Here is a 19,919-nt window from a genome sequence, read left to right on the forward strand (position 1 = left end):
ATCACAGAAGGATCGGGGGTGTCTGAGTGTTGCAGAGCTTACAGGTATTAGAATGGGGAAGCCGGCTACAGACACAGAGCCGACAGTGAGCTCACAGCTCGGGGTTACCTTGAACCGATCTCAGGCTCAGTGAGCTCAGAGCACGGCCGTAGGTCAGGCAGATGGGAGTTACTGGCGCTGTTCTCTGAGGGTGCCCTGAGGAGTGGGGCCCTGGGCTCTCAGCTCCTCCGGGCCAGAGACAAGGAGGCCACCATTTTTATTCCCATCCTCTGGAACTCTAAGGAAAGCGCTCAGGGAATAAAAGCTCCTGAAAGCAAACCCGAGCTGATTACTCAGCCCAGCCCCTGGTAAGGGCGGTGCAATTCCACCTGGGGCAAAGGCACTTGAGAATCAATACAACAGACCCCTCCCCCAGAAGATCAACAAGAAATCCAGGCAAGGCCAAGTTCACCTACCAAGGAGTGCAGTTTCAATACCAAGGAGAGCAGCAGAATTCCAGAGGAGGAGAAAGCAAAGCACTGAACTCATGGCTTTCTACCCATGATGCTTTAGTCTTGCAGTTAATTTAATTTTTTTCTTTTTCAATTTATTTTCTCTCTTCTTCTGCTAAATTTTTTTTAACTTTTACCTATTTCTTTTTTTTTTAACAATTTTTAATTAGTTTATCTAATATATATTTTTTCTTTTTTATACTTTTTCTTTATTCGTTTTCTTTTTTTAGTTGTTTCTTTTCTTTTCTTTTTTTCTTTCGAACTTCTTTTTATCCCCTTTCTGCCCCCCTCACGATTTGGGATCTCTTCTGATTTGGTTAAAGCATATTTTCCTGAGGTTGTTGCCACCCTTTTAGTATTTTACTTGCTCCTTCATATACTCTTATCTGGACAAAATGACAAGGTGGAAAAACTCACCACAAAAAAAAAAAAAAAAAAAAAAAATGAACAAGAGGTAGTACCAAAGGCTAGGGACCTAATCAATACAGACATTTGTAATATGTCAGATCTAGAGTTCAGAATGACAATTCTCAAGGTTCTAGCCGGGCTTGAAAAAGGCATGGAAGATACTAGATAAACCATCTCAGGAGATATAAAAGCCCTTTCTGGAGAAATAAAAGAACTAAAATCTAACCAAGTTGAAATAAAAAAAGCCATTAATGAGGTGCAATAAAAAATGGAGGCTCTCACTGCTAGGATAAATGAGGCAGAAGAAAGAATTAGTGATATAGAAAACCAAATGACAGAGAATAAAGAAGCTGAGCAAAAGAGGGACAAACAGCTACTGGACCATGAGGGGAGAATTCGAGAGATAAGTGACACCATAAGATGAAACAACATTAGAATAATTGGGATTCCAGAAGAAGAAGAAAGAGAGAGGGGAGCAGACTGTATACTGGAGAGAATTATTGGAGAGAATTTCCCCAATATGGCAAAGGAAACAAGCATCAAAATTCAGGAGGTGCAGAGAACACCCCTCAGAATCAAGAATAGGTCCACACCCCGTCACCTAATAGTAAAATTTACAAGTCTTAGTGACAAAGAGAAAATCCTGAAAGCAGCCTGGGAAAAGAAGTCTGTAACATACAATGGTAAAAATATTAGATTGGCAGCAGACTTATCCACAGAGACCTGGCAGGCCAGAAAGAGTTGGCATGATATATTCAGAGCACTAAACAAGAAAAACATGCAGCCAAGAATACTATATCCTGCTAGGCTATCATTGAAAATAGAAGAAGAGATTAAAACCTTCCAGGACAAACAAAAACTGAAAGAATTTGTAAGCACCAAACCAGCTCTATAGGAAATATTGAAAGGGGTCCTCTAAGCAAAGAGAGAGCCTACAAATGATAGATCAGAAGGGAACAGAGACAATACACAGTAATAATCACCTTACAGGCAATACAATGGCACTAAATTCATATCTCTCAATAGTTACCCTGAATGTTAATGGGCTAAGTGCCCCAATCAAAAGACACAGGGTATCAGAATGGATGAAAAACAAAACCCATCTATATGTTGCCTACAAGAAACTCATTTTAAGCCTGAAGACACCTCCAGATTTAAAGTGAAGGGGTGGAAAAGAATTTACCATGCTAATGGACATCCGAAAAAAGTTGGGGTGGCAATCCTTATATCAGATCAATTAGATTTTAAGCCAAAGACTATAATAAGAGATGAGGAAGAACACTATATCATACTCAAAAGGGTCTGTCCAACAAGAAGATCTAACAATTTTAAATATCTATGCTCCCAACGTGGAGCAGCCAACTATATAAACAAATTAATAACAAAATCAAAGAAACACATCAACAATAATACAATACTAGTAGGGGACTTTAACACTCCTCTCACTGAAATGGACAGATCATCCGAGAAAAAGATAAACAAGGAAATAAAGGCCTTACATGACACACTAGACCAGATGGACATCACAGATATATTCAGAACATTTCATCCCAAAGCAACAAAATACACTTTCTTCTCTAGTGCACATGGAACATTCTCCAGAACAGATCACATCCTTGGTCTTAAATCATGTCTCAACCAGTATCAAAAGATTGGGATCATTCCCTGCATATTTTCAGACCACAATGCTCTGAAGCTAGAACTCAACCACAAGAAGAAATTTGGAAAGAACCCAAGTACGTGGAGACTAAACAGCATCCTTCTAAAGAATGAATGAGTCAACCAGGAATTTAAAGAAGAATTGAAAAAAATCATTGAAACAAATCATAATGAAAACACAAAGGTTCAAAATCTGTGTGACACAACAAAGGCAGTCCTGAGAGGAAAATATATAGCAGTACAAGCCATTCTCAAGAAACAAGAAAGGTCTCAGGTACACAACCTAACCCTACACCTAAAGGAGCTGGAGAAAGAACAAGAAAGAAACCCTAAACCCAGCAGGAGAAGAGAAATCATAAAGATCAGAGCAGAAATCAATGAAATAGAATCAAAAAAAAAAAAAAACAATAGAACAAATCAATGAAACCAGGAGCTGGTTCTTTGAAAAAATTAATAATATTGATAAAACCCTGGCCATCCTTTTCAAAAAGAAAAGAGAAAGGACCAAAATAAATAAAATCATGAATGAAAGAGGAGAGATCACAACTAACACCAAAGAAATACAAACAATTATAAGAACATACTATGAGCAACTCTACGCCAACAAATTTGACAATCTGGAAGAAATGGATGCATTCCTAGAAACATATAAACTACCACAACTGAACCAGGAAGAAATAGAAAGCCTGAACAGACCCATAACCAGAAAGGAGATTGAAACAGTCATCAAAAATCTCTAAACAAACAAAAACCCAGGGCCAGACAGCTTCCTGGGGGAATTCTACCAAACATTTAAAGAAGAAATAATTCCCATTCTCCTGAAACTGTTCCATAAATAGAAATGGAAGGAAAACTTCCAAACTCATTTTATGAGACCAGCATCACCTTGATCCCAAAACCAGACAAGGATCCCATCAAAAAAGAGAGCTATAGACCAATATCCTTGATGAACACAGATGCAAAAATTCGCACATTTCATTACATTTACATTAAATGTAATTTACATTACATTACATTTACATTAAAAGGATTATTCACCACGACCAAGTGGGATTTATTCTAGGGCTGCAAGTTTGGTTCAACATCCATAAATCAATCAATGTGATACAACACATCAATAAAAGAAAGAACAAGAACCATATGATACTCTCAATAGATGCTGAAAAAGCATTTGACAAAGTACAGCATCTGTTCCTGATCAAAACTCTTCAAAGTGTAGGGATAGAGAGAGGGCACATACTTCAATATTATCAAAGCCATCTATGAAAAACCCACCACAAATATCATTCTCAATGGAGAAAAACTTGAAGCTTTTCCGCTAAGGTCAGGAACACGGCAGGGATGTGGTATCACCACGGCAGGTGATAATGGTATCACCACTGCTATTCAACATAGTACTAGAAGTCCTAGCCTCAGCAATCAGACAACAAAAGGAAATTAAAGGCATCCAAATCGGCAAAGAAGAAGTCAAACTATCACTCTTCGTAGATGATATGATACTATATGTGGAAAACCCAAAAGACTCCACTCCAAAACTGTTAAAACTTGTACAGGAATTTAGTAAAGTGTCAGGATATAAAATAAATGCACAGAAATCAGTTGCATTTCTCTATTCCAACAACAAGACAGTAGAAAGAGAAATTAAGGAGTCAATCCCATTTACAATTGCATCCAAAACCACAAGATACCTAGGAATAAACCTAACCAAAGAGGCAAAGAATCTATACCCCCAAAACTATAGAGTATTCATGAAAGAAATTGAGGAAGCCACAAAGAAATGGAAAAATGTTCCATGCTCCTGGATTGTAAGAATAAACATTGTGAAAATGTCTATGCTACCTAAAGCAATCTACACATTTAATGCAATTCCTATCAAAGTACCATCCATCTTTTTCAAAGAAATGGAACAAATAATCCCAAAATTTATATGGAACCAGAAAAGACCTCGAATAGCCAAAGGAATATTGGAAAAGAAAGCCAAAGTTGGTGGCAGCACAATTCCAGACTTCAAGCTCTATTACAAAGCTGTCATCATCAAGACAGCATGGTACTGGCACGAAAACAGACACATAGATCAATGGAACAGAATAGAAAGCCCAGAAGTAGACCCTCCAGTGCCTTGGCTGGAACCCAGGGGGAGGAATATCGTGTGACATTGGCCTTGCAAGCATCTGGCTCACAGGTTTCAGGTCTCGACCACTTGGGACCCTGGCTAAGCCCAGATGGTGGTCCTTTGGACACGCACCACCAGTAGCAAGTTCGCAGGGTGTTTTCTGGCCAATTCTAACGAACTTTCTGCTCAAATCATTATTGTTCTGGGCAGAAAGCTCATGAGAACTGGACAGCATTGGGCAGTGATTTGGGCTGTGCTGGCATTCGTAGTCTGGAGCATTTTTTTGCTAGGTGCATGTCACGGCCATCCGGGAACATGGGCTGGGTCCATGCAGCTCCTCCAAGGGTCCCCATGCATGGGAGCTTTACGGGGGCAGAATTAGGAAGGAGGTACAGCTGGGCGTCAGCCTCTGTGTTTGTGGCCCTGTGGGGTGCCAAAATTGGGCGATGGCCTCAGGGGGGACATGCAGGTTTCTCCTCTTCTGAGGGTTTTGCACAGCTCCTAATGGCACAGTTTCCTCCTGGGTAGGAGGCAGATTCCTGGGCTGTGCCTCAGGAGTCCCCAAACTGGAGGACTTCAGACACAGGCCCCTGGAGATGGAAGCCTGAAAACCCAACTAAGGATTCAAGCCAAGGCCTAGGGGCATGTCAGGCCTGAAAAGCCAGTGCCGGTAGTGCACTCCAGAGGGATGAGTAGCGGGAAGCATTGGCCACGTGTGCGCTGGCTTGAAGAGGGCTTTCTCACAGGGTTCAGGCCTTGACCACTCAGGAAGCCAGGCCAGGCCCAGGTGGTGGCCCTCCAGACATGTGCTAAAGGAAGCGAGTTTGCCAGGTTTTCCGGGCGATTCTCACAAGCAATTTCAACTTGGTTAGATTTTAGTTCTTTTATTTCTCCAGAAAAGGCTTTTATATCTCCTGAGACGGTTTCTCTAATATCTTCCATGCCTTTTTTGAGCCCAGCTAGTACCTTGAGAATCGTCATTCTGAACTCTATATCTGACACATTACCAGTGTCTGTATTGATTAGGTCCCTAGTTTTCGGTATGCCTCTTGTTCTTTTTTTGGTAGTGAATTTTTCTGCCTTTTCATTTTGTCCAGATAAGAGTATATGAAGGACTATGGACTCTGAAAAACAATCTGAGGGGTTTGAAGTGGCGGGGTGGTGGGAGGTCGGGGTACCAGGTGGTGAGTATTATAGAGGGCACGGATTGTATGGAGTACTGGGTGTGGTGAAAAAAGAATGATACTGTTATGCTGAAAATAAATAAATGAAAATAAAAAAGAGTATATGAAGGAACAAGTAAAATACTAAAAGGGTGGCAAAGACCCCAGGAAAATATGCTTTAACCAAATCATAAGAGACCCCAAATCATGGGCGGGGGATGGAGAAAGGGGATAAAAAGAGGTTCAGATTTTGTTAACTGTTTCCTTTGCTGTGCAAAAGCTTTTGATCTTGATGAAATCCCAATAGTTCATTTTTGCCCTTGCTTCCCTTGCCTTTTGCGTTGTTCCTAGGAAGATGTTGCTGCGGCAGAGGTCGAAGAGGTTGCTGCCTGTGTTCTCCTCAAGGATTTTGATGGATTCCTTTCGCACATTGAGGTCCTTCATCCATTTTGAGTCTATTTTTGTGTGTGGTGTAAGGAAATGGTCCAATTTCATTTTTCTGCATGTGGCTGTCCAATTATCCCAGCACCATTTATTGAAGAGGCTGTCTTTTTTCCATTGGACATTCTTTCCTGCTTTGTCGAAGATTAGTTGACCATAGAGTTGAGGGTCTATTTCTGGGCTCTCTACTGACAGAATGGGAGAAGATATTTGCAAACGACATATCAGATAAAGGACTAGTGTCCAGAATCTATAAAGAACTTAGCAAACTCAACACCAAAAGAACAAATAATCCAATCAAGAAATGGGCAGAGGACATAAACAGACATTTCTGCAAAGAAGACATCCAGATGGCCAACAGACACATGAAAAAGTGCTCCATATCACTCGGCATCAGGGAAATACAAATCAAAACCACAATGAGATATCACCTCACACCAGTCAGAATGGCTAATATCAACGAGTCAGGAAATGACAGATGCTGGCGAGGATGCAGAGAAAGGGGAACCCTCCTGCAATGTTGGTGGGAATGCAAGCTGGTGCAGCCACTCTGGAAAACAGCATGGAGGTTCCTCAAAATGTTGAAAATAGAACTGCCCTATGACCCAGCAATTGCACTATTGGGTATTTACCCTAAAGATACAAACGTAGTGATCCAAAGGGGCATGTGCATCCGAATGTTTATAGCAGCAATGTCCACAATAGCCAAACTATGGAAAGAACCTAGATGTCCATCAACAGATGAATGGATCAAGAAGATGTGGTATATATACACAATGGAATACTATGCAGCCATCAAAAGAAATGAAATCTTGCCATTTGCGACAACATGGATGGAACTAGAGCGTATCATGCTTAGTGAAATAAGTCAAGCAGGGAAAGACAACTATCATATGATCTCCCTGATATGAGGAAGTGGTGATGCAACATGGGGGCTTAAGTGGTTAGGAGAAGAATAAATGAAACAAGATGGGATTGGGAGGGAGACAAACCATAAGTGACTCTTAATCTCACAAAACAAACTGAGGGTTGCTGGGGGGGGGGGTTTGGGCGAAGGGGGTAGGATTATGGACATTGAGGAGGGTATGTGCTTTGGTGAGTGCTGTGAAGTGTGTAAACCTGGTGATTCACAGACCTGTACCCCGGGGATAAAAATATATGTTTATAAAAAATAAAAAAATTTAAAAAAAGAGGTTCAGAAAAAAAAGAAACAATTAAAAAAAGAAAACTTATAAAGAAAAAAATATAAAAAAGAAAAAATATAGATATATATTAGGTAAACTAGTTAAAAAAACGTTAAAAAATAAAAGGATAAAAGTTAAAAAAAAGACTTTTCAGAAGAAGGAAAAACATTGAATGAAATTAAATTAACTGCAAGACTAAGGAGTCATGGGGAGAAAGCCATGAGTTCCATGCTGTGCTTTCTCCTCCTCTGGGATTCTGCTGCTCTCTTTGGATTGAACCTGCACTCCTTGGTAGGTGACCTTGGTCCTGGCTGGATTTCTTGTTGATCTTCTGGGGGAGGGGCCTGTTGTTGTTATTCTCAAGTGTCTTTGCCCCAGGTGGAATTGCACTGCCCTTACCAGGGGCTGGGCTGAGTAATCAGCTTGGGTTTGCTTTCAGGAGCTTTTGTTCCCTGAATGCTTTCCGTAGAGTTCTGGAGGATGGGAATGAAAATGGCAGCCTCCCAGTCTCCAGCCTGGAGGAGCTGAGGGCAGGGGCCCCACTTCTCAGTGTGCCCTCAGAGAATAGCGCCCAATCACTCCCGTCTCCCTGGCCTCTGACCGTGCTCCGAGCTCACCCAGTCTGTGACCGGTTCAGGGTAACCCTGAGCTGAGAGCTCACTCTTCAGCTCTGTCTCTGTAGCCGACTTCCCTGTTCTAATACCTGCAAGCTCTGCTACACTCTGACATCCCCGATCCTTCTGTGAACCTGCTGGCCCTGGGGCCATGCTGACCGTGTATGGGCTTCACCCTGGTTTGGACTCTGGAGGGATGTCCCTCAGTGGAACAGACTTTTAAAAGTCCTGATTTAGTGCTCCGTTACTCTGACACTTGTTGGGAGCTGGACCCTCCTCCTGTGATCTACCTTCCTGTTGCTTTGGATTCACTTCTCCACCAGTCCTACCTTTCAGAAAGTGGTTGATTTTCTGTTTCTAGAATTTCTGTTCTTCTTCTCTTTGATCTCCTGTTGGATTTTAGGGGTTTGCAATGTTCAGATAAGCTATCTAGCTGATCTCCTGCTATCTGATGTTGTCTCAGCCTGCTACTTCTCCACCATCTTGACTCCTCCTGCTAGAATCCACACTTTTAATAAAAATAAATTCACTTTAATAAACCTACCATGAAAAGGAAACATAGATATCCATCATCACAACTGAGAACATCACAAAAGAAGACAGTCAGACACAATCTGGTATCTGATGGAAGAATACTACTGCTTAGGTACTACTGCCCAAATGTTCAACCTATTGAAAGCTACAGATCCAGCTACTCATTTACAAAAACACAGATGTCAGATTAATGTCCTAACAAAGAGTATGCAGACATCATCAATGAAGTCCACATTGCATATATTCCAACAAGAAAAATATTTTTCCAACAAATAAACTGTAAGACCAGAAAGAAGGCAAGAAGGGAAGGAAGGAAGGAAGGAAGGAAGGAAGGAAGGAAGGAAGGAAGGAAGGAAAAGAAAATAGAAAGAAAACAAAAGATAAGAAAAGGAAAAGGAAAGGAAAAAAAGAGAGAGAAACCTCAGAAATTAACCCATACATGTACGGTCTCAACTTATGACACAGCAGCAGAAAATATACAATGGGGAAAGGACTGTCTCTTCAATGAATGATACTGGGAAAACTGGACACTAGATGCAGGAGAATGTGACTGGATCGCTTTCTTATACCTCACATACAAATTATGAATGGATGAATGACTTGAACATATTAAATGAATCCATTAATCAGGTAGTCAGTTTCTCGATATTTGTATTGGTGAAGAGTCTCTTACATCAGACACCAAAGGCAAAGGCAAAAAATTTAAAAAAATAAACAAATGGTAGGACATCAAGCTGAAATTTCTGCATGACAAAGAAACCATCAAACCCTTAAAAGGCAATCTCCCCAATGAGAAAAATATCTCCACACTCTATGTGTGAGAAGAAGCTAATATCCAAAATACAAAAAACAGTCCTTCAAATTCAAACAAAAACTGAATAGATCAAATAACTAACAAATTTCAATAACTCAGAAATGAAGGTGTTGTGAACGATTCTTCCCTGATCCCTAAAATGAATAAAGAAAAATTATTTTAAGTTTTGTGTTGCGAGTATATTTTACAATTCTGATGCATCCAGTATAACATGACTTTATGTATTTACCTATTCTCTACCAATAGTAATGTTACTGCTTTGGGGCAAAGAAGCAGGGGATATTCATTTTAATATTCCTAACACTACCTTAGGAAGGTATGGTTCCCAGTTTACAGTTTAGCTGTTGAATAGAATTGGAATATTGTGTGTGTGTATGTGTGTGTGTGTGCCCGTGTGCAAGTGAGAGAGAGAGAGAGAGTTAGTTATTAAAACTAATTCTTCTCATGTATGTGGCTGCATATATATTTGCTGGCTAGTTATTGCAGAGTAGTAACACCCAGGCAAGCAAGTTAATAGTCTCCCATTCTATGTGAGAAAGAGGAGCCTTTCTGGTCCCCAAAGAAGCTGGAGATAAAATTGATCATGTATAGGGTGAAAACAATGTTTACCAGTGTTGAGGGATCGATACTGAGAACCAGAAAGCAATGGTTGCTGGAGCTTAGAAGAGTCTGAGGAACCTGCTAAGGAGGACACAACAGACTTACAGTTTGCAGTCAGCCCCATCTTCAAGGCAGCTGCTTTATAAGGACTTCCAGCTGAGGAGGAGTTTTCCAGGGGCATGGCAGAGGGAACTCTTTCTGACATCAGAGTTCAAATTCAAGAGGACATCTACCCTCTCACAGTTTTGATCAGAAAACTTGACTTCCTTCCGCTGCAGCTGTGTGCCACAAATAATGGCAAATAGTTTGGGGCCAATAAGCTCGAGGATTATTCCTGGAGGGCAAGACAGTAAGTTCATCTTTTTCTAGATGTGCACATTGACAAAGAGCCCAGACCCAGAGTCCACTTTAAAAGCTTAATTAATACTGTTTAGAGATCTTTCTGTTTTAGTGCTCACCAACTCTCAATTTATTGAAGTTGTGATGTTTATTTAACCTGCTGGCTCCTTTTCCATTGCTTCAATACTATAATATTATAGATGATTTATATGGGCTTCAGATTCATTCAAATATATCTTGAAATCTTGCTATGTCATCTACTAACTGAGGCTCCTTGGACAAGTTACTTTTTAGTCAGTTTTATTTTATGTAAAATTGGGTGAATAAATTCTGTCTAATGTGATTTGTTTTAAACACAAATAAGACTAATGCATGTAAAGGACTAGCTATTAGGTATATTCAGTAAATTGTAGTTATTTAAATTATTAGTCTTTCCCCAAATTTTATTTTTCTTTTAACTCTAAACAGCTAAAAATGTTACCTATTAAATGTTAAACATTAAAAATGTTACCTATTACCTATTTTACTTGATCATAAAAAGTTTATTATTTATAAATAACTCATGGTGTCTATAAGGTAAAATGAAGGAAGTATGGAGGGAGGGATGACACAGAATATCCCAAAGTGAATGAGTAGGATGGGGCTTCAAATTTAGACATATTTTCTAGAACTCTAGAGAAGCACACATAAACCAATACAGTTCAGTTTGAAAGCAAACTGTTTTCTTTCTCATTCTTACAGAGTTGTCAAACTGGGTGGAATTAAGAGTTGATGGGTGTGGGTACATTCTTTCAGGCACTGTCATGAATGGGCCACTTGGCAGAAAACATTGGATATGGCTGAGCTAGCAGATGTATTGTGCTCTAATAAAAAAAAGGCTTGGATATGTTGCCATAAAGTAGTGGGCCTACGAGGTGGCCACATTAGAACTGACAATCTCTAAAGCAGGATTATGTGGGAGAAAAAAAATAAGATAATAATGCAGAGAAAATATATAATGCCTACATCATTTCATTTGGATGTGACATCAGTCACACTTCCACATCTAACCTCAAACATAAGATAGCGGCCTGCAGTAGCTTCCTTCTGCTTCGGATGAACCACAGCAAGCCTAGTTGCTTTGTCTGCTTCCCTACCAACAATTGGTCAATCAGAGCAGTCTTCATTTCTTTGGTGATAGCAGATGAGGTCATGCTACTGTAAAACTATCTGTGACTTTCTAGCTGTAAGGAGTATTCTATGTGAGATGTATGTGTGTGAGTGAGAGAGAGACAGAGACAGAGAAAGAGAGAGAGAGATAGGGAGACAGAGACAAGAGAGAGATTCTGCATATTACCTGTTGGCATATCTCTGTGCTCAACCTCTGATGTCTGTTCCAATCCCATGTGCTCTATTGTGTTTTTTTTGTGAAGAGAATAAACAATGAGGCTTTGGAGAACTCCTAAGCAGAGGAGAGGCCATTGTCCTCTCTGTCCTCATTAACCTTTTCTCCTCCTCACTGTAGGATCTCATCTCCCCTGTCCATGTATCCTTACCTTTCTAATATTTCCTCTCCCGGCCTTTGCTTGGAGCAGTAGCACAGCATGAGCCCTGTGCTTACACATGGTGATGGGAGCCCCTTCATGTCTCCGGGTCCAAAGACCATCCTATCACATGGAGAGAATCTTTATAATGAAGAGGACATCCCTAATTCTAGGCATGATACAGAATCCCCGAGAGTCCTCTGGGCATAAACTTGGGCTCATGGGTCATTAAGCCCATCTCTTTGTTCCTCCCTACTGCTTTTGCAGAGACAGATCACCAGATCAGATATAACTCCTAGCTCAGGGGAGATTATGTCTCCTGAGTTGTTAGGAAGGGAAATAACCTGAAGGGGGTCTGTATAGGGAATGATATTGATTCTTCTCCCTTCAGAAGCCATGAAAATCCTAAGTTTTACACCATTAAGTCTTCAAAGTGTGTATTCTTAGGAAACTGCCACTAGTGACACTTCTGCTTTGTTTAATATAATAAATGTGTGAATCCTGCTGAAGTTTGGGGTTCTGACTGTGGTTTCAAAAGATGAGGACCCCTAAAATAAATATATTAGACTGTGGCAGCAACTCTATTTTATTTAAACAGTGTTTGTGCCTGTCGATAATAGTATCAACTCTCTTCCAAGTCAACAAGAGTTCCTTCACAACCTCTAACTAATTGTAAACAGTCCTTGGAGAGGGGATTTCATGTGTTTTAGCTCTTTTGGCAGAAGGTGAAGGACACTCTACATTCTCCTGAGAAAACAGAATCTAGCTAGAGCTCAAAGTCTTGTTTGCTTGGAGTCTCCTGCCCTGGATGATGATGGAGTAGGCCTGCTAGTACCATAGGCCATAATGCAGAATTCTCCTGAGTACAGACAGGAAGACCGGAGGACAAGTGAATACATTAGAAAGCCAGTTTCTTATCTTATAAGTTCAGATAATTTTCAGTGGTTAAGAAAGAGAAGAAAATCTGTGGTCCAAAAGAATTCTGGTTAGATCTGCTGCTATGTTCTCTTTTGCATTTCCTCTCTTTTTGATGAATGAAAACCTTACTCCCTAGCCTCTCTCTGGTCACTCCTTCATGGTATCCATCCTCCCTACTGTATCAACATTTATCTTTCCAAATCAAATTTAATTTGTACTTAATGTTTCTTTTTATGCCCTCTGTGGATCCATTATATACTCTTGGCTTTAAATGATAAATTATGAACACCACTGTTGGGAAAGTCCTTCAGTGAATGTCCACACACCCTTTAATTCTACTTCATGACTCTCCAAACCATTACACCATCTTTGGTGATCAAAAGTCCTACTTAGGAAATAGGCTGCTGCTCATTTCCACTTTCCTTTGGCTTTCTCCCCAATTCCCATGCCCTCTATGATGACCTTCTTTAAAAATCATCCAGATACCATCTCTAGGTCTCTTCTTTTTATATCGTTGTGTACTGCTATTATAAATACTCATTTTTTCCTTGGGTTTTAGTGTTTCCTACCTTTCCTAATTTTTTCCAATTTTTTATTGTAGTAGAATATAAGTAACATAAAATTTACTATCTCAACCATTTTTAAGTGTACAGTTCAGTATTATTAAGTATATTTATATCATTGCACATTCATAACCACCATTTATCTCCAGAACTTTTTCATTTGCAAAGATTAAAATTCTGTATTCATTTAACAATGACTCCCCCATAGCCCTTTCACCCTTTCCCCTGGCAACTACCATTCTACTTTTAATTTTTTTTATCTCTCCTTTTACCCCAACCCCATTCTACTTTCTGTTACTGTGAGTTTGATCTTTTTTAAAAAATTCCATATAAAACTGAGATCATGCAGCATTTGTCTTTATATGACTGTCATAGTACACTTTAGCATGATGTCCTCAGGTTCATCCATGCTCTTTCAATGGCAGGATTACCTTCTTTTTTTAAATTTCTTTTTTTAATTTAAATTTTAATTAATAAACAGTGCAATATTTGTTTCAGGAGTAGAATTAAGAGGTCCTTCTTTTTTAAGGCTGGGTAAGATTCCATGTATGATTTAGTTTCATACTAGGGACTGACCAGAGAGATTCCATGGTTAAGTCAAGGGGTATTTGGTACCTCATTACTTTAAGGGATAAAGAATATGAAACTAACTCCTACATGTAAAATTAATTGGATGATTACAAAAACTTGTGAACATGTTAGTTCTTATTGTTTCTCTTCTACTGTTACCTCAATAGTAACTCATTTCTCTTAGATTGAATCATCATTAGTAATATACTTTAAAAACATTTGTTTTGTATATTAAATTAACAAAAATCACTGGGAATAACATAGAATTGGGTGAAGTGATTATTATGGTAACTCCTGGAGTAAAATTTCACTGTATTTGATCTTATGTATCATTTTTTTCTTTTCTGTTGCTGTTTTTGAAAACCAAGATTATATTTTTTTATACTGCCTTCATCCATTTCAGAAACCTCTGTTATACTCACTTTTAAACATTCCAAATTTTCTAAGGTTCTTTACAGTCCAGTTTATTTTTCCATCCCATTTCTTATGTTTGCATTTTTGGTGTTCATGAATAATTTTCTTTTTTCTTCTTATATATTTCAACGCCCAGCAAAAGCCATCCTGTTAAAAATGGGTAAATAAGGGGCACCTGGGTGGCTCAGAGGGTTAAGCCTCTGCCTTTGGCCCAGCCTCTCTGCCTCTCTTCCTACTTGTGATCTCTGTCAAATAAATAAAATCTTTTTTAAAAAAAGGGTAAATAAGTATTTATCCTTGCTGTCTCCAACTACTTTGTAGCTAAAGGATATGCTATGACTCCTATTTCACAACAGATACCTCATCTTACATTACCACTATCCAAATTCTAGTTCTTTCTGAATCATAAAGATACCTGAAAATTAACTTTGTGCTTCACTAATTGTTGATATCTTATCCTTCCCAAATCTAATGCGAGATAAAACTTTCTAAAATTCCACACAATCATTTTACTCACCACTTCATAAACTTCAGTACTATTCAATCTTCTATACAATAAACTTCAGACCACTGTATGCTTTTTTTTCATATGCAATATTTTTTAAAAATTTCTTTTCAGTGTGACAGAATTCATCGTTTTTGCTCCATACCCAGTGCTCCATGCAACACATGCCCTCCTTAATACCCACCACCTAGCTCCCCCAACCTCCCACCTCCCTGCCCCTCCAAAACCCTGAGATTGTTTTTCAGAGTTCATAGTCTCTCATGGCTCACCTTCCCTTCCAATTTCACTCAACTCCCATGACTTGACTCTTTGCTCTGGTTTTCTTGGGTCTTATTGCTAATGATATTTTCCTATATCCAGAAGGATAGATTTATTGTGTTTATTAATTTTCTGGAGTCTGTCGTTTCCAATAATTCTATTTCAAATGATATGTAACATTCATTCCATTGCATTACTGTATGCTTTTCATCCAAAATATGACTCTAATTTTTAAGTAATATTATCTATTTTCGTTGTCTGTGTTTTAAACTAAATTAAGTTATTAGTTGTTGACAAATATTCCCTTTTACAATTTTCATTTGTTCCATAAGTATTTGTTAACTCCAAGAAGGGTTATCCATATGACACATATTAAATTTGCCAGTTCAAGAATGAGAGTGTATGATATAGGGATTAAGCTAATAAGGAACTTCATAGAATCAGGAACCTGAAAGCACAGAAAGGGAAAAAATAAATACCAAAAGGTCTAGTCTAATTTCCATCTTTTGATTCCAAAGTCTTTAGTAAAAATTATACTACTTATTTTTAAGCAGTACTTTATTACTTATAGAACATTTCTGCATTTCACTCAATACCTGTCATTGACTATGTGATCTCTAGTTGAACACCTGTATGAAAGAAGTTTTATTACTTGTAAGATATCTAGAACACCACACAGTTTTAACAGAAAGTTATTTCACTGAATCAAAGTTCTCCCCCTTCAAATTTACTCTTGTATGTAATATTCTATGCCAGGGGTCAATAGAGGATATCATTGCAGGTACACAGTTAGACAGACACATACATGCTTCCTACAACTACAAACGATATGCTTTTCTGATTATACATACACACACACACACACACAATTAACTTTGGTGAAATAAATTTATATTAATTTTATCATAAATGTTTGTCTTTTAAGACTCTATGCCTTCATAAACTGAATGAATTACCCCTCATTCAATCATTTTTCAACAAACAGACTCTGTACCCACTGCTGGATCTGCTTGGTTCTGATGCCATAAATGACTGGGTTGAGGGCAGGGGGTATGACTACATAGAGATTAGCCAGAAGGATATGGATATACTGGGGGATGCCATGACCAAAGCGGTGAGTGAGAAAGGAGAAGAGAGCTGGACCAAAGAAGGCAAAGATGACACAAATATGGGAGCTACAGGTACTCAGAGCCTTCAGGCAGGCATCTTGGGAGGGGAGGTGGAAGACAGCATATAAAATCTTAGCATAAGAGATAATAATGATGAGAATCACATCCAGGAACAAGATAGAAATATTCCCAAGACCATAGTAGACATTGGCATTAATGCTGGCACAAGCTAGACGTGCCACTCCCACATGCTCACAATAGGTATGAGGGATGATTCTATGTCCGCAGTAAGGCAGCCTCAGAAAGAGAAAAATGATGGGCGCAACCATGCGTAAGCTTCTTAGAACCACCACAACAGCAATCACACCAATGACTCTGTCAGTGAGGACCATACTGTACCTGAGGAGCTTGCAAATAGCCACATAGTGATCAAAACCCATGGCAAGAAGTACAATGCTCTCCATGACTGTAAAAAGTGGATAAAAAAGACTTGAGCGACACAGCACCCAAAGCACAGCTCCTGAAGGTTGAACCAGAAGATACCCAGCGTCTTGGGGATAATGGTAGTAGAGAGACAGGTCAATCACTGACAGCATGGCCAGAAAGTAGAACATGGGTTGGTGAAGGCTACGTTCAATCCAGATAACAACTAGAATGATAACATTTCCAACAAAAGCAATTAGCTACACAACACAGAAGGGAAATCCAAGCCAGATTTGTGCAATTTCCAACCCTGGAATCCCCAGCAATAGGAATGAAGAAGGGTGAGAGTCAGTGACGTTGAAAGAAGACATTCTTCTGTGGGCTGACGATAGCATGATTTTCAAAAGTTATTACTGTTTCCCATTGGACAATGCATTCACATTGAACTGAGATCTACCAAAATTAAAAATAAAAATATTTCCTAACAAAAGATTGGTTTTGGAAATAAGTTTTTCTAAAAACCTCTGATTCTTTTGCCTTTTTCAGCTCTCCATAAGTAATTCCAGTATCACTCCCGATGTGCACCACAAGTGTGAGAAGCTAATGAGCCAGGTAGAGGCTAACACTGTGTCTTTTTTGAAATTATGGGTTCAGAGGAATTAAACGAACTAAATAAACAATATTAAGAGATAATAAAATTGAGAATAATAAACAGTGCCACAATAGTCATGGCTATCATTAATTTGACATGGTTGTCATTATTTCCAATATTATCTCATTTAGTTCTCCCTCACAGTTCCATAGCACAAGTTCTGCTGGTGTCTCATTTATGGAAGAGTGAGATTTTGACAGGTTCATTAACTTCCCATTACTTACTACACTAATACACAGCAGAATCAAGTTGTGAAATTTGGTGAAACTAAGCTTCACCAAACTAATTTGGTGAAATTTTGTGACACTGATGTGGATCTGTCTTTGCAAACTTGTTCATTGAAATAGTGAAAGGAGGGAGAAGGAAAAATAAGGAGTAGGGAAACAAAGGACCTAGTATAACCAAACTACCTCAGAGCTAAGAATTGGGAAGATTTGCCATATCATCTATTGAAATTTTCTACAAAACTGTGATGATTATGGCAGTGTTACTGTTAAAAGAAGAAAAAGAAAAAGAGACAATGGAACAGAACTGAGAAAATAGCAGCAGACCCACAAAATTCTTAGGGTTCAGATATCCAAAATTAAGATATTCCCAAGTAGGAAGTTAAGATAAATTGTCAAGGAGGAATAATAATCTTTCCCAGATGAAGTTCCTTCTGAAGAACCTGTTGACTTCTATAGCTGTTGAGAGGAAAATGTGATAATTAAATCTGATCTGCGCTCTGGAGCTGGCTACACAGCAAATTTTGAAGGCATAGTTCTTGATACTGTCTTCACTTCTGACATCAACTGCCAGTTCACGAAGTTTCCCAAACTACCCCCAAGTTTAGTAATCTACTAGAAGGGCTCCCAGAAATCCCTTAATTGCCTACTATGACTTTTTTTTTCTTTGTATCTCACTCACTATGAAGGTAATATGTATAGGAAAAAGAAGCAAAAGTAATAGCATTTAATATCACTGGCATTGTGGTATGGAATGGATTCTGATTCTATTCTTGCTGGATGAGGTTTTATGTGTCTGAAAGTGTCGGTGCCTAGCAGATATTTCCTTTCCAAATTTTTCCCAACTTAGTCTTCTTCCTACATCTCCCCAGACCAGTGATTTGTGCCATTTCATTCCCTGCCCCAATATTCACGGTCTTAACTCAATTTCTATGAAACCAGTTGCAATCTTAAGCATATATTGCAGACTCACTGATCAGAAAAACTTACCAAGTTCCCTATCTTCTGTCTTAGGGAGTCATTTAACAACTCTGAATTCAGATGCTGAAATTTACATATATCTATCTATCTATCTATCTATATATAGAGAGCTATCTATCTATATATATATATATATATATATATATATATATACACATACATACATATATATCTATGACCTCAATACACACTAAGAAGTAATAACAAAATGTTGTTGTGTGTGTTGAGGTGATTTTTAATGAAGTCTTCAGGTGCCAGGTACTCTGAGACATTGAAATGAAAATGAATATGGATTCCCTTTGGTCATTACACCAGCCAAAGAGAAAACTCTAGGGATATTTCAGTGAACCTTGCTGTCCGCTACTCAGTCAATTGCCAGTTTTTGTTATTTCACATAATATTTATGATCATTAATATTTTATCTTTTTCTCTCCTTCCTTCTTCCTTATTCTGTTTTCAGTCTATGAAATGCTTGGACTAATTCTTTGGAATATATCTATCTATATTTATATCTATATTTATATCATCTCCAGCAACACTTGTTCTGTTTTCAGTCTATGAAATGTTTGTACTAATTCTTTGGAAGATAGGGATATTTAGATATATCTATATATATCTCCAGCAACTCTTTTTTTATTGTGAAATATACATAAAAGTTAGTATTTCAGTCATTTTAAAGTTTACAACTCAGCAGCACTTAGTACATTTACAATACTGTGCAACTGTTACCACTATCTAGTTGTATAAAATGACATCACTTCAGAATGAAATCCTGTGTGCATTAAATAATTACTTCCCATTCTTCCAGCTCCAGGCATCAGATCAGATTTGCTGTCTCATTTCTCTCATTGGTTGCAGAAGTCAACAGCTATGGGGAAGAAATTTCACAGCTTAACATTTACTTTTGCCCACTTAAATTCCTATTTGGGGATAGAAATTTTAAAAATGTACTCTATCCAGCCTTAAAAAAGAAGGAAATCCTGCCATTTCAACAACATGGATGAAACTAAGGAACATCATACTAAAGTAAAATAAGCCAGTCACATAGATAAATATTGCATGATTTCAGTTTTATGTGGAATCTCAAAAAAAAAAAAAAAAAAGGCAAAACTAACAGTAACAAAGTAGAATGGTGGTTACCAGACCTTGGCACATGTGTGAAAACTTAGACTTAAAAATGAAAAGACTGAAACTTAGACTTAAAAATGGTAAATATAGTAAATCTTATGTGTAGTCTATCATAATAAAAATTGAAAAAAAATGGGAAAAATGGAAAGGAAAAATATGTATGTTATATGAAACTACAAGAGATGTAGAGATCATATCTGAATGTTTCATACAGAAGACTATCATGGAGGACCTGGTATTGAAGGAGAGTAGATATGTACTGCAGTGTGAAGTATTTTCAGTTCCTACAAA

At 38.4% G+C, this 19,919-nt stretch overlaps 1 pseudogene; it reads right to left on the minus strand.

Annotated features, from left to right (window-relative positions):
• Positions 1-16,078: 16,078 nt before the first annotated feature.
• On the minus strand, positions 16,079-17,014 carry LOC131821531 (olfactory receptor 52E8-like; annotated as a pseudogene).
• Positions 17,015-19,919: the final 2,905 nt, after the last annotated feature.

The sequence above is a fragment of the Mustela lutreola genome, chromosome 1, assembly GCF_030435805.1.
Source record: "Mustela lutreola isolate mMusLut2 chromosome 1, mMusLut2.pri, whole genome shotgun sequence".
NCBI lineage: Eukaryota > Metazoa > Chordata > Mammalia > Carnivora > Mustelidae > Mustela > Mustela lutreola.